This window comes from Notamacropus eugenii, chromosome 3 (genome assembly GCF_028372415.1).
Source record: "Notamacropus eugenii isolate mMacEug1 chromosome 3, mMacEug1.pri_v2, whole genome shotgun sequence".
Classification (NCBI taxonomy): Eukaryota; Metazoa; Chordata; class Mammalia; order Diprotodontia; family Macropodidae; genus Notamacropus; species Notamacropus eugenii.
Genome location: NC_092874.1, coordinates 827,544 through 841,921, shown reverse-complemented (window position 1 = coordinate 841,921; position 14,378 = coordinate 827,544).

The window sequence follows — 14,378 nt, the reverse complement described above, 5'->3', positions numbered from 1 at the left end:
AACACCCTTGTCAGCTGGTCTGGCGCTTCCAGGTCCTACAGAGGCCTTGCCTCTGACTGCAATCTGGAATGCCTGGTCCTACAGCAAAGGCCCTGATGGCTCATGGGGGTGGCTCCCCATCGTGATTTTCAGGAGGACCCATGGGACACAGTCAGGAAAGAGAAAGCTGGAAGGGCCACACATACTCCTAGGAAATGCTTCAGGACCTCTGAAGGCCCTTGCCTTGTTCAGACTAGGTGTTAGCAAGATGTCACATGACCATCCCTGGGCAGGCCACTTTGGGCATTTCTCTTCTGTCTCCTCCTCTCAGATTCTGATATCCTGTGACCTGAAGCCTGTCAGAATGGGAACGGGGCCAGGTACCAAATGCTGCCCCTGGCACCCCAGCAAACAGGGTTCAATGCAAAGCCAAAGGCCTCAGCCCAGAAGGGCCCAGCCATATGAGGCTTTGCCTGCTTGCAGACCAGCCCCGAGGACTTATGCTCAAAGCACTGCTCCTTGAGGTCTCAGCCTGACCACTGCAGACATGGCCTCTTTCCACTGTAGACAAATCCAGCTGCCTCCCCTAAATACCCACCATGAAAAAGAGCACCAAAATGTGGGTGTGCATCCCTCCTCACATTATTAGGTAAACCACCAATGAATACTTGCTGTGGGCCCCAGGAAGCCTGGCTCAGTCCCTTAGAACTGTAGCCCGAATCATGGGCTCCCCATTCTCTGGGCTTTTCATTGTCCCCTGGCCATAGCCCTGTGCCCTGCTGACCCATCTTCCCCCAGAACAGCACACTCTACACCCCCACCCCCACCCTTTATGGCCTGTCTCAGAGGAGGGACCATAGTGAGCTCCCTCACTGTTCTGTCTGCCCTTTGGGGTAACCTGAAGCAAGCCCATGCTTTCATCCTTAAAGAGGATGGTCAGTGACTCCCCACTTATTGAGGAAATGCTAAAAATGAACTGGATATGGTCAGAACCTCATGGAAGGGGAAGAGCAGGGATTCCTGAAGAAGATCCAAGGGTCTGAGAGTACCCGGATCCCCCAGCTCTCCCAGGGCCATTGACAGGACATTGGCATCCAATCTTGAGGTTTCCCAAGCTCAACACACCTGTAATTTCAACCCTCTGAGGCAGGTCTCCATTGCAGAAAGGGAGAAGTGGGGTTACCCATAGGGTTCCATCTGGATTGAGCCTCCACGTCAGCTCTCTTGTCCCTCCCAACCCTTCCCTGAGTTCTGAGACCCCATTCCCATGTTCAACCCTCCCCCCAACCCTGGGGGCCCCCTGCTGCACCTTCTCCCGCCATAGTCTGGCCATTGTGGGGGAGGGGATGAGGACCAGAGCCCTGGCTCTATGCCTTCCCGTCCCATGGCTCAGCTGCCTTTTCTGTACTGCCTTACACATAGTAAGGAAGGTGTGTGCTAGAAATGAAGGAAGGCGTTGGACTAGGTCATCTAAAACCTGGCTTCATTTGTCTTCTCAGGCTTCATGTCACATTGGTCAACACTCCAGTAGGAATGCATGGCTTTCCTGCTCCTAAGTGTGTTTTCTCACCTCCATGCCTTTGCTCAGACTGTGCTTGATGTCTGGTGTGCCATTTTTCTCTCTTCTTGGGCTAAACTTTTGTCCATCCTTTTAAATTCCACCTATCCCACAGAACCCTACTCAATCCCCACAATACCTCAGTCCTGACATTCTCCATCATAGAATTCTGCCTAATCTCAACATTTCTCCCCTAGCAACTGGCAGGCACTCTGCACACAGTTAGTGCTTAATGAACACACCATCTTAGACACCTAGGGTGATGGGCTATCAGGGCTCAGAGGGATGAGCCACAGAAGTCATTGAGTCCAACCCCCTCATTTTACATGTGAGGGAACTGAGACTCACAAAGGAGATTGATTGTTGTTCTTTGTCCTCGAAGAGGACCAAAATGACGTCATCATTGTATGTCTGACTGTGGCTGCTCAGACCAATATGAGCCCGGAATGCTCTTCCACAGGTTGGGCACAGAGAGTTAGTGTGTGCATTTGGGGTGGATATCCCAAATTTGTGCATCCTGTGTTTACTTTGTGCCATCTCAATTCTGCTTTGCTCAAAGAGCACAGCTCCCTTTCTGATGTGGGCACGCCATGCTGAGTGGTCCTGTGCTAGTGTCTCCCATGTTGCACAGTCAAATCCAAAGTTCTTGAGAGAGACCTTGACCGTGTGCTTGTATCATTTCTTCTGTCCACCATGTGATTACCTGACCCATGCAAGTTGTCCACAAAATAGTCTTTTTGGCAAGCATATATTTTGCATTCAAAAAGGACTTGCAAGAATCCCACAGCCTGTCTCTGAGTAGAGATGAGAACAAGGGCTCTGTCCATCACAGTCTCCTCCCCTGTATTTCACTGCCTGAGGCCAGGGGGCCTCTGTAACTGAAATCAGCAAAGGGGTGGTGGGTGGAGGCCAATAAGGAGAGTGACTTGGAGCTAACTTGAGTGTGAGAGCCCTCCCCCTCCCCCACCCACACACAGTGGGAACCACGTTGTCATGCAGAGAAGGGACCTTCAAGCCCATTTCACAAGAGGCACTTGGAGAGAATTGGGAACTGCCTATTGTCCATAGAGAGGGATCTGCAGACCTAGGACTTGAAGCCAGCTACTCTACTGCCATAAACAAGCCTCCTGGAAGGGTAGGACTTTGGCCTGAGGTCCCAGAATCCAGGCCCAAGGCCACCCCACCCTTAGACAGCCACTGTGCAGGAGCAGCAGATGGTCCCTAGAAAAGTGACATGGAGGGACATGGAGGCTGAAAAAGTTGCCCTCTCTTCCCTCCTCCCCAGGGCACAGGGGCACCCGTGTTCTATCACCAATGAGGGGCTAGCCATCATGCAGAAGGCAGGAGACCAGGAAAGGGGTGATGCTTTTTCATGTGGCCCCATGATGGTACAGACCCTAGGAAATCCCCTCCCCCAATGCTCCTTGAATTTTCCCACTTGGTCAAGTCTCTGGTGTTCACCTAAAGCATTGATCCATTATAGTAATCTTTTCAACTGACTTTTCATTGTGGTCTATGCCTGATCTCCCAATTCTCTGTTACCCCAAACCTAGCCCAGCCCTTCATTGTCTGTTATCTCTGGATTGCCCTCAGGTACTCCCCACCATAGATCACATCTAGACCCCATCCTCCCTTGGCCATGTGGTCTAGGTCCCTAGCATTGGCCTAGGGCACCTGGTCCTTCTCTGTTAGCTCCCAGTCACCCAAGACTACTCGGCCACTCCTAGATCCTTCTCGCAGTCTTTCTACATATAAGATCCATCATGCTCCCAATAAGATGCTCAGATTCCTTAAGAGTCAGGCCAATAGGGTGGATTTTTAGAATCATGCCCACTCTGACTGGTGTTCTAATAAACCTTCTCTTTGTCTGAAAGAAGGCTTGGGTTGAATTCATTTGAGGCAGGACTCTGTGCCACTGTTTTGGGACCCCAGCACCCCTAAACCTCAACACCTGGACAGTTGAGGCAGGCTCTGTTTCCCCCTTCCCCCCCAGCTTCCTAAGAAGGAAATCACTGACTCAGAATATAGAGGCATGAGCTGGCTGAGGTGCTGAGCACACTGTCTGATGGGAGGGGCAGAGGAGAGGCAGAAACATCTGCCCAGAGCCTACTGAGCTGGCCTTTGGAGAGAATGCTCTTCCCTCCTCTGTCTGGGCTCAGAGGCTGATTCCAAAGCTCGTCTTTCTTACTTAAAGCTACGTTTATATTTCTGTTTAAATAGTTTTGAGCTTCTCAGCTACGTGAGGTGATTCATGCTGCTTGCCCTAGCTGGCCTGCTCTTGTAGGACCTTGCACAAGGAGCAAGCACAGAAGTTGCCATGTCAGAGGGAGAGAGAGAGAGACAGAGAGAGAGAACAGACCCTAGGTCTGAAGTTCTTCCTCTTCTCCACCCCAGGAATGGGGGCTCAGGCCCTATAGGAGAGAGAGTCTTACTGATTTTTATAAATCCTCCAAGTAAAACAACAAGCCAGTGAAACTTGAGTCCCCTGATTCTCCCTTGCTCATAGGGCCTCAGATACACACACACACACACACACACACACACACACACACACACACAGGCTGACTACATTAAACTGCTACACCGAATCCATTGCTATTCTTTCCTTCCTTCCTTCCTTCCTTCCTTCCTTCCTTCCTTCCTTCCTTCCTTCCTTCCTTCCTTCCTTCCTTCTTTCCTTCCTTCTTTCCTTCCGTCCTTCCTTCCTTCTTTCCGTCCTTCCGTCTTCCTTCCTGAGAAGCACTACCTGCTAACCCACTAATAAGAAACTCAATAACACCAAAGGACGTCTCTACCACAGGGAAAATTCAGTTAAAAGAAATGGAGCACGTCCCATCCCTGGTCCTACAAGAGTCTGTGGAGCCATTTCTGATCAGGCTGGCCATGCTGCTAGGTTGTTGCCATGGTGACAGGCTTTGCTCTCAGAGTGTGGTACCCATTCATGTGATGGAGGCAGAGACTCACTCATAGCAGCCTGGCTGCAGAGGGCCGGAAGTACACCTCACCCTGTGTTCCTACTCAGAAACCTGCATGCAATCTTTTCCTGTTCTGGAGCTGTTTCTGATGAAGGTATTGGATTGACTTCACCAGGCTGGGGTTAGGAAACCACACTGACTAAATGGCATAATTGAAAATTGGCGCTGTGCTGGCCAGCTGCAGGATAGTCTCTGTATCTTCAGGAGGATGACCTCCAGCTGTGTCCTGAGGTGAGATCAGGATGCGCAGAGTAAGCAAGCCACGAGGTCTCCATGCTTCCTAGTAAGAGTAATGGTCTTTGTTAGGCTGCCATGAGAGCTCAGGCATTGGAGCTGCAGGAATGTGCCTACAGGAAAGTGGACACTCTCCGTGGGGGTGGGGGGGCACATTCTCCATTCTGGTGTATGAGGCCTTGGTGTAACTTCGATGGATGGACATTTTCTTGTCCTTATTACCTCTACCAGGTGTGGCCCCTCCTTCCCTGACTTCACTCCTCACTTTCCTCAACAAGCAGTGATCTCAGGAGTCCCATTCCTGGGTCTCACAGTCAAAATAGTGAAACACTGGAGCCACAAGTGGCTTGCCCTGCGCCCCCAAGACAGCTCTGGCTACTGGTTTGGGTCCATAGTCTTCTTTCAACAACAAAATGTTACGAAACCTTCCAGAGTAATTTAACTTACTGCTTATAATACTCTCTAAAATTTTCTACTGCCTAAGGCTCCATTAAAGAATGTTTAGCATGAATCTCTTAACCTCAAATCCCCAAGTGGCTCTTGAGCCATTCGATAGGAAGTACCTCTCAGGGTCGCTGAGCTGGCTTGGCAGAAGAGTGCATGCCAGGCAGCCAGGGGTGGAGAAGGAATGCCTCAGGGCTCAGGACTGCACTTTGGACTCTCACCAGAGAAGCTCCAATGTCCATGAGCAATGACCAAGCATCCCTCCCACCTGGAGTCTGCTGTGATGGTGGGGATCCAGCATCCCAAGACTGAGAGTATAGGGGATGCCCAGGTCTTGGTGAGGAGCCCAGGGAGAAGGCTGAGGAATGGGCCTGGACAATGCTGAGAAGCCTGCCTTTCCCTGAGAACTCGGCTGCTTGGGATCTGGCTTTCAGCCTCCTCTCTTAACTGAACTGTCTTTTCTTAAAGCTCCCAGAGCTAATGGCCTCTTTTTAACCCTTCCCCTCGCTGAGTTCTTGGCAGCCTCTGATGCTTCATTCACTTTTTCCTCCTAGATAGTCACTTCTCCCCGGCCTTCTGGAATGCCGCTCTCTCCTTGTTCTCCTTCTACTTCTCTGACCACCTCTCCTTTGTGGTCTGCGGGATCTTCCTCTCTAATCATATCTGGCTGTTCCCCAAGGCTTTGGCCTTGGCCCACTTTTCTCTTTGCACTCTCTCAGTGATCCCATCAGCTCCCATGGGTTCAGTCATCATGCAGACACAGATACCTTCCGGATGTGTATATCCAGCTTGAACCTGAACTCTGTTCCCATGTTGAAAACTGCCTACTGCATATTTCCAAGGGAATGTCAAGCCAAGAGATAATTGTTAAATGCCTGCTGTGTGCTAAACATGAGCTGTGCTTGAGATACGTAAAATTAGGCTTTACTTCTTGGGTAGATTTGATTGAGAAAGACTTGGGAAAAGTCCTCAAAAGGAAAAACATCTCCACAGCCAAAGAACATCTGTTCCCTCCCTTGGTGCTGGTTGTGAAGGGACCTCGAAGATGGCCACTCCCCCAGAGACCCAGCATGGACACAGGGGACAGTCCGTCTCTGCTTTGCAGCCCTTGCCAGACCTTTTCAAGTTGGTTAGTCTGCAAGGTGGAGGGGCACACAGGATGGGGACCTGAGCATGCAGCACCCCAGGGTTGGCACAGTGGCCCCACAGCCACTTCAGCTGCTGCATTCATCTTTACTTCGTATGTCGCCTTTGCGTCTCTGTGGACACATTGTTATCCCTCCTCAGTAGAATATGATCAAAGTTTCCAAGGGGCAGAGGTCGACTGGGTTTTTTCATTCTATCCCCAGGCCTGTTACACAGTAGGAACTTCACAGACTCTTGCTGAATTGAGATGAGGTATCAGAGGAATTGCACTCTGCATTAGTAAAAGAAGTCTCCACACTAGGACTTCCTCAGACTGAAGACATGGGAAAGAACAAGAAAAGTCCCTTCCCCCAACTTGCTCCAGCTCCTCAAGTGTAAAATGTGGGAGCTTTGCCTCCTTATCAAAGTTCTCTCCAATTTAGAAGTCACCCAACTGATTACTTTACACAGCCAGGCCCCAAGCTGGCTCTGGGCAGCCACGATCAAACCTCGAGGTCAGAACAATGGCCATGAGGAGGGTCCTCTGTGAGTAGAGCTGTAGAGGCCCTGTGCTCTTCAGATAGCAGAGGGGAGCAGAAAGTTGGAGCTTCACAAATCAACTCCCTTTGTTTGACACAGGAGGAAACCAAAGGCCAGGGACCTGACCAAGGCCGAGGGAGATAATGGGGGAACCACTTATCAGCAGACAGTACTCCCTGTGCCAGGACGACCAAGCCACCAGTTTCACAGACAGATGTAAACAGACTAACAAGATCCAAGCAAATAAAAAACCTGAAGGCTTGCAGGAAGGGACAAGAATTTAATTATGCTGGTCACTAGCCCCATCTCTGGGTTGTTGTCAGACCCTTCCTTCAGTCTCCTTCCATAGAGGTTCAGGGCCTTTGGGTAAAGAGGAATTAGGACTGTAATTATATATCTCACTACTGAGAGCCCTCTATACCCTGAGCCATCAGACTCATGTGACCATCCCCAGCAGAGGTCTGGGAAGGATTTCTGGAGATCACCTTCTCCTTCTAGATGCCTCCACTCAAACTGCTTTTATTCATTTCTGGCCCATGTAGACCATCCCATTACTTCTGGACACTGGGCTGGAAGGAGGGTAGCCTAGGAGACCACCCGAGGGAATCTGCCTGGGATGAGCACTGAAGACAAACATTTGGGATACCAGAGCTTGATGAAATTTTTCTGTCTCTCAGGTTCTGGACTCATGCTCTCCTTCCGACAGGTATAACGTCCCCAACATGCGCTCCCATGGACACTTACTCTGGTTTGACCCATTACGATGTAAATATTAGCCAAATTCAGTGCAGCATAAACCATAGCTTGGAATTCGCACCATGTGAGCATTAGCTGGCACACAATACCTAGTCTCGATGGTTTGGCAGAGGCTGGCGTCTCCCACCCTCACACAGAGCTTAGGTCATCCATGTCCTGTCCTCCCAGCCCCACTCGTGACTGGGCTTCCTCTTCTCCTCCTCTCCTGTAGCCTGCTCGCCCTGAAGCACCTGCATTCTTGCAGTTTCTTTTGTGGGTGAGTTTCTGTTCAGCACCAGTTCTTCATGAAGAGCCCAGGCCATCCTTGTCCATTTCTCCCAGCCCCAGTCCTGACTCTGCTCTCCTCTCCTCTCTCGGCAACTTTCTAGCTCCTTTTCCTGGCTTGTCTTCCCCGTTATATTCTTTAAAGGTAGAGAATGTCAGGATTTTTTACACGTGTTTGTATCACCAGCACCAGCATAGAGTCTGGTACACAATAAGTGCCTAATAATTGCTCTATATATTCATCTGTCTTTGTATCTGTCTGTCCATCCATCTACCTACCTACCTGTCAACTGATCTATCACTATCTATCTGTCTGTCTCTAGCATTCCATACATCTCCTTATCTATTGTTAACCAAAAAAAAATCCAGTGTCTGTGAGACACTGGGTGAAATGGGATCTTTACAAGAGAAACCGACATCCACGAGGAACCCCTGGACCTTTGTAAGACGGAGTTCACAAAGCAAGAGGAAGCTGGAGTACTTATGAGCTGCAGCGGCGGGCGGGGGAAGGAGGGAGGCATTCCCTCACAAATGGGAGTGGCATGGGAAGAGGAAGGGAAAAGCGGGGTGGGGAAAGGGTTAATCCCTTCTGAAAAGGGGGTGAAAGGTGAAAGCGGGGTGGAAGGAGGAAGTCTAGAGGCAACTACCACATTCTTTTAAACTGCTAGACTATTAATTAAGGTCTGATGCTCTGCTTACGTCCAAGGGTTCCAACTGCACAGTTTCTCAGTCTGATACAGAATGACTGGTGCCTGTCTTGAAGCTCATTTAACCCTCAAGGGCACTGTGAGAGACCAGCTAAAGGTACCAATAACAAATTATGTCAACTTGGGGGCAGGGAGAAGGGAGACTTCATCCTTGACTTATTCAGTGTCTTCTGCATAACCTGGGTCTAATGTGCCTGGAAAATATGGTAACTCAAGAAGACAGGTTAAGTTGGAGTACATGCAACACTGTCTATCAATTGATCTATCACCTATCTACCTATTGGTCTACCTGTTTATCTATCTGTCTCAGTTTATCTGTCTACCTACCTAAATACTGATCTAACACTATTTGTCTATCTGTTTATCTATCTCTGTCTATCAATTAATAAATATCTATATCCATTTCTGTCTATCTGTCCATTTGTCTGCTTCATTGACTACAGTAAAGCCTTTGACTGTGTAGGTCACAACAAAATTGGACAAGTCCTCAAACAGATGGGAGAAGGAACCTGTATTTGGACCGAGAAATAGCGGTGAGAACTGAACGCAGAACAGCTAACCGGTTTAAGATTGGGAATAAGTGCACCAAGACTGTGGATTGTTGCCTTATTTATTTAACTTATATGTAAAGTACCTCATGGGAAAGGTTGCCAGGAGAAACATCAGCAGTCCCAGATATACAGATGATATCCCTCTGATGGCAGAAAATGGAGAGGAATTAAGAAGCCTCTTGATGAGGGTGAAAGAGAAAAGTTTCAATGCTGGCTTGAAGTTAACATTAAAAAACCCCTAAAATCTTGACCACTGGTCCCATTACATGCTCATAAATAGAAGCAGTGTCAGATTTTCTATTCTGGGGCTCCAAGATCATTGCAGATGGTGACTGTAGTCATGAAATTAAAATACATTTGCTTTCCGGAAGGAGATCTATGGACAGCAGACTAAAAATCAGAGACATTCCTTGCTGACAAAGGTCTGTAGAGTGAAATCTACCGTTTTTTCCAGCAGCAATGCATGTCTGTGAGAGTTAGACTAAAAGGAAAGCTGAGCTGCAGAATCCGTGCTTTTGAATTGTGGTGCTGCAGAAGATTTTTGAGAGTCTCCTGAACAGCAAGGAGATGAAATCAGTCCATACTTAAATTAGTTCAGGCTCTTCCCTGGAAGGCCAAATATTGGCTTTGAAACTTAAATACTTTGGCCACATAATGAGAAGGTGAGGCTCATTGGAAAACTTTGATGTTGACTGTGGTGTCAACCAGGGGCAGGGACAACGTCCTCTTGCTCCCTCTGCCTCCCTCAGTGCAGCCTGGGATCCCATTCACATTCTCTGCAGCCACATTACACTGTCCACTTGGGATCCAAGAAACCTCCGCGTCTCTTCTAGGTAAAGTGCTTTCTATTTCTGCTGCCCCCTTGTGTACTTTCAGAGATGTTTTATTTGGGAGAAACTGTAAAACTCTCCATTTCATCATGTTGGATTCAGCTCAGTATAGATTCTAGGCTGAGGCAGCCAATGATGGGGTTCAAATCTGGCCCATTGTCTGTTTTTTTACAGTCCAATCTAAAAAGACAAACTTTACTTAAAAAACTAAAACCATTCCTAGCTGACTGGCAATCCAACAGTAGGATGCAGGCTGGATTTGGGCCCAGGATCCCTGTTCTAGACTCTTCTAGGCTGTTTTGGATCCTTGCTCTCACATTGAGAATGTGATTTCTCACTCCCAGTTTGATGTCATCAGCAAATTAGGCATTTTCTCCCCAGCTGAATTGATATTTTTGCGTCTTTGAAATGTCATTCTTTTTTTAAAAAAAATAATTTAATTTTAGCTTTCAACATTCACTTCCATAAGATTTTGAGTTTTAGATTTTCTCCCCCTCCCTCTTGGAATGCCATTCTTGAGAGCCTCCTATACCTCTTGGACTTAATTTCCCAATTGTCTCTGGGTTCAAATCCAACCTCAAACACTTACTAGCTGTGTGACTGGGCAGATCATGAGATGCCCCTGACTTCATTTTCCTCCTCTGTAAAATGAACATGGTAAGGCTCACGTATTGCAAGGGCTGATCCTGACATAAAGCAAAGATGTGCCATTGTGTAGCTCAAAAGGAGGAAGAACACATATCCCTAGTCTCTTCTCTCCCAACATTTCTCCAGAGGAGATTTTAATGCTTGCTCAGAGGAAAAACAAATGGTTGGGTCTGGAGGCCACTCTGCCCTACTCAGAGATGGAGGGAACCAAGCTAGAATTATATCTATCTGCTCCCTTAAATATTGTTAGTGTAGGGGATGTGTGTTTTAGGTTCAAGATAAACTTCTGGTCATTTTTCATTACTTGGAAAGAGGAGGATCCCAAGCTTTATACCCAAGGATTAAAACTCCCTTTTCATTGAATGCCAATATACAGCAAATACACATAAGAACCAAGAAACTCATTTACCCAAGGCCATAGTCAAGCAGAGTTCAGAGAAAGTGCACAGAGGACATATGCCAGACAACACAGGGTGAAAGATCTCTCCCACTGGGAACAGGATAACTCAGCTCAACCAAGAGAGACAGTCCCAGATCTCTCCCCAGAGGAAATATCCTGAAATCTTTAGTGGAACAAGCTGGGGGTGGTAACATGCGAAAGATTGCCTGCCCCTCTCATGCTGATTCTGGCCTCCTCCATTTTCTCTCCTGAAGCTGGAAGCCAGAAGGAACCAAAGTGACTCTAAGCTTGAAGAGAATGAAGAACTCTCCTCTCTCCAACCTTGCCCCATTCATCTCCACCAATGAGGAAAGAGTCTCATTTGGAGTGCATTTAGGGTTAGGGTTAAGGTTAGATGAGCTTTGAGAGTAGGGTGACATTCCTCCCCAGGGCTGAAACTTTTTTCAGTTCCTTGCCAGGATCAGCTGGGGCAGGTCCAAAATCTGTAAGAATCAACCTAAGTATCAGTGCTTTCAAACAAGAATGATTCTCCTGTCATCCCAGGCAACCAGTCTTCAATACCATTGAAAATGATATTAAATACTCATTAAGAGTATATGCAATCCAGAAAAAGAACTATGGAGTCAGAATACAGAATGAAACAGACTCTTTTCTCTTTTGTCATATTTTGTTTTTCTCATGATTCCTCCCATTTGTTTTAATCCTTCTATGCAACATGACTAATGTGAAAACGTGTTTAATAAAAATCCATGTGTAGAGTCCATATAAGATTGCATGTCATCTTGGGGAGGAAGGGAAAGTGATTGTTGAAAACTGAAAACAAATAAATTAATAATTTGGGGGGGGGGATGAGTATATGCAGGCTTCACACAAAGTTGTTAAGTCATTTTTTCAGTCATGTCGTACTCTTCAGGACCCCATTTCAGGTTTTCTTGGCAGAGGTACTATAGTGGTTTTAGTCACTTCCTTCTCCAGCCCATTTTACAGATGAGGAACTGAGGCAAACAGTGTAAAATAACTTGTCCAGGGTCACACAGCTAATCTCAAGCCAGATTTGAACTCAGAGAGATGAATTTTCCTGACTTCAGACCCAGCACTCTCCACTGTACCACCTGGCTTTCCAATTCTGATTTCAGATGATCTCTGTGCTTTTCACCAGCAAAAGCAAGACGGAACCCCTCAAGGTCTTAGTGTCATCTTTTCTAGAGATTGCTTCCCATGTGCCCACATTAATACACAAACATTCATGCAATTAACAGATGTTCAGTGTTGTAACAACAACACTCTATCGGATTAAAATACTGAGCCGAAGCAATACAATAGTACAGCAAAAGACTTGAATTCAAATCCTGACAACCAACAGTCGGTGTCAAGGACTTGTTCAGGTATCACCCTTTCAGTAGAACTTGTAAGAAATAAAATACTCCAAGTCAATAAATGCACGATTATCTAACAGTGGGATGAAGCCAAGCTAGAGAGGTCTGTGGCATTTCCAAACAAAAGTAATAAAACAAAATAGAACTGACATCAAAAACTTCCAGGATAGAACCAAACTATCTGTGACTCTTTAAAAAAATTCTGCTTCCATTGAAGAGAGAAGGAAAAAAAGAAATGAGAATACAAGCGTTTTCCAGACAGAATGGGTGGGAAACAAAACTGACCCCAGAAGACAATTTCTAGCCAGCCTCGGGGGGCTTGTCCGGGAGCTACTCATTCAAAACAAAGGGTTGGGAAATGGAGACCCAAGAGATGCTTCAGGATACGCTGGCTCAAAAAACCAATCTGAGGGGGAAGATTTCCCTCCAAGTTCATTGTCTCTCACCTGTGGATCCAAGAGGGACAATAGAAATTTCTAGCCTCTTCCCTTCCCCCCACCTTCTACAAGGGAGACTTTACTCTCTGCTAGGAGGGGAAGCAGGAGAGCGGTGGCTGAAGCCACCAGGCTAGAATTATATCTATCTGTCCCCTTAAATGTTAGTAGTGTAGGGGATGTGTCTTTCAGGTTCAAGGCAGCTTCTGATCACTGTTTCAATAATGGTTTGGTGGGAAAGAAGGACCCCAAGGGAGAAAATATACTGGACAATACAGAGTGAGGGAGTTCTCCCATTGGGAGTGAGGAAATTCAGCTTAACCAAGAGAGCTGGTCCTGGTTCTATCCATGGGGAAGTTCCCCAAAATCTCCAGTGAAACAAGCTGAGGATAGAAGCCTGATGGACCAGCTCCTCTCATTACCTACTTGCTAAGATTAGATCCCTTCCATCTTCCCTCTCTCCCCCTCCCTCCCTCTCTCTCTCCTTCTGTCTCTCTGTCTTTCTTTGTCTCTTGTCTCTCTCTGTCTCTCTGTCTTCTGTTTCTGTCTGTCTTTGTCTCTCTGTCTCTCTGTCTCTCTCTCTTCCCCTCCCCCTCTCCCTCCCTCTCCTTCTCCCCTCCCTTCCCATTCCCTCTCTCTCCTGGAAGTCAGAAGCACCTAAGATTCTGCAAGCTTGAAGATTGAAGCATTGTTCCCTGCTCTGCCTCTCACATAGACACAGACCATTCACCTCCACCAATCAGGAGAGATTCTCATGCTAATGGGCTTTGGGGCTGGGGTTACATGGCTGTTGTGGGATCAAATGACTTAGTAACATATAAGGAGCCATGCAAAGGTTAACAGAACTGAAGACAAAGCCCAGACCCGTTGTTTGGAACTTCTCTGGTCCCTTTGAAGATGACCTCGCCTGACCTCACCAGCCCAAGAAGGCTCAGGTAAGCTGCCAGGTTCTGTCAAGAAACTGGAGCGGAGGGGTGTCCATTCCTACACACAACCCTCTCCTCCTGTGTGTCTGAGGATGAGATCAGAGAAGGAGAGCCCAGACACCCCAGGATTAAGTGAGGACAGTGCTCAAGGGCACAGAAGTTACTCCGTGATGGCCAAGGTAGCAGAAATAGGATTTTTTTTTGGGGGGGGGAGGATCATCACCTTGCCAGAACTCAACTTAGACCATCTGGGCTGGAAGGGAAATTCTGTGCTGGCCCTGGTGTGTGTGTTAGTGTGTTAGTGTTGTGAGTGCTGCTGTTTCCCCACCAGAAGGAACCTCGATCTGATGAAGTCCTCTGGATTGGCCCAGGGCCAAGGAAGGCTGGAGAAATCCATTTAGGCCAAGTATACCGGAAGGGAAGCTATCTGCAAGAGTCCTTCACTCGTGGCATTTGTCAGGCACAAGTTCAGCTTTCTCCACATTGAAACAAAATAACCACATTAAACTTCAGTCACTTGGGGGTGGGGGTGGGACTGGGCCTGCCCAGAGAAGCTCCATCAGAAGCAGGGGTCCTCAGACCTTTTTCAAATGTGGGAGAGCCACGAGGTTTCCCTCCAGGGCAGTGTCTA